The 1310-nt window shown below is 38.1% G+C and overlaps 1 non-coding gene across 1 annotated transcript; it reads left to right on the top strand.

Moving 5' to 3' along the window:
* The first annotated feature begins 224 nt into the window (after positions 1–224).
* Positions 225–331, top strand: LOC138806433 (U6 spliceosomal RNA). Its single transcript, XR_011365876.1, has one exon. It is a non-coding gene; the product is annotated as a U6 spliceosomal RNA (small nuclear RNA).
* The last annotated feature ends 979 nt before the right edge of the window (positions 332–1310 follow it).

Below are 1310 nucleotides of genomic sequence, written 5' to 3'. Positions count from 1 at the left end.
AGCTACTCAGGAGACTGAGCTCTGAGGATCATGGTTCAAAGCCAGCCTGGGCAAGAAAGTCTGAGAGACTCTTATCTCCAATTAATCACAGAAAAAGCTGGAAGTGGGGTTGTGGCTCAAGCAGTTGAGCTCTAGCTTTGAACAAAAGAATCTTAGAGACAGCACCCAGGCCCAGAGTTTAAGTCCCAGGACCGGAGAAAGAAAAGAAAAGAAAAGAAAATCCCATGCTCTCTTCGGCAGCACATATACTAAAATTGGAATGATACAGAGGATATTACCATGGCCCCTGAGCAAGGATGACATGCAAATTCACGAAGTGTTCCATATTTTTAGCTATGTTCATATGACCATATAAGATGATGTTTAGCAAAATGAACCCCAAGATAAGGACACAAGTGGTTTTTCTTGCTTGCTATAGTTTTTAACATATTTATAATGTACTATGTGATTTTTTTTTTGTTTCTTTGGTATGTTCCTCCCCCACGGTATAACCCCTGCTTTCACTGTATTTGATTCTGGTGCTCTGCATCTTGTTTATACATTTTTCTAATTTGGGGAGGGGAAGGGAAAAAACAAAATGCTCAAATTGGGATACAGGTTGACTCATTGTAATAATGAGATGTACAAGACACTATGTTGAAAAAGAACTTTACAACTTGGGGGGATGGGGGACAAGAAGGGGGAGAGTGAGGAGTTAGGGAGGTGGGGAAGGAAGGGATGGTAGAGGAAAAACAAAGGAGGAGGTAAGAATGCGTGATAGGAAATATACTCATTACCTCACTCATGTAACTGTAACCCCTTGGTATAGTATCTTTACAATAAAAAATATATTACAAATTGTTTTTAAATTAAGAAAATAAGCTATACAATGTGTGGATGGGGACGGGAGGAAAAAATAGAGAGAATGAAGGAAGGGGTAATATTGTCCAAAAAGAAATGTATTTGTTACCTGACTTATGTATCTGTAACCTATCTGTATATTTATAATAAAAATTAAAAATTAAGAAAAAGAAATCACAATCCAGATGGAAATAGACAAGAGAATGAGACTAATTTTACTCTTGGCTGTTATTTAAGGATATAGTGTCTTCATAGAAGAAGTAGGTCTGTCCAGCCACATTTTCAGAACTGTTTCCAGTTGCAGAGTCTAAATTCCTCTACCTTTTTTTTTATTGTGAAAATACTGTACAAATGGGTTAAAATTACATGGGCAAGAAATGTGTACACTTCTTATCAAGCATTGTTGCCTCCTCCTTTGTTTCCCCTTCCCATCCCTTCCCATCCTCCCCCTGCTACCCCTACCCAATCTT

This window comes from Dipodomys merriami, unplaced genomic scaffold (assembly GCF_024711535.1).
Source record: "Dipodomys merriami isolate MVZ:Mamm:240054 unplaced genomic scaffold, mDipMer1.0.p SCAF_4, whole genome shotgun sequence".
Lineage (NCBI taxonomy): Eukaryota > Metazoa > Chordata > Mammalia > Rodentia > Heteromyidae > Dipodomys > Dipodomys merriami.
The sequence above is the reverse complement of the archived record's forward strand: the minus strand, read 5'-3'. Positions and strand labels throughout refer to the sequence as shown.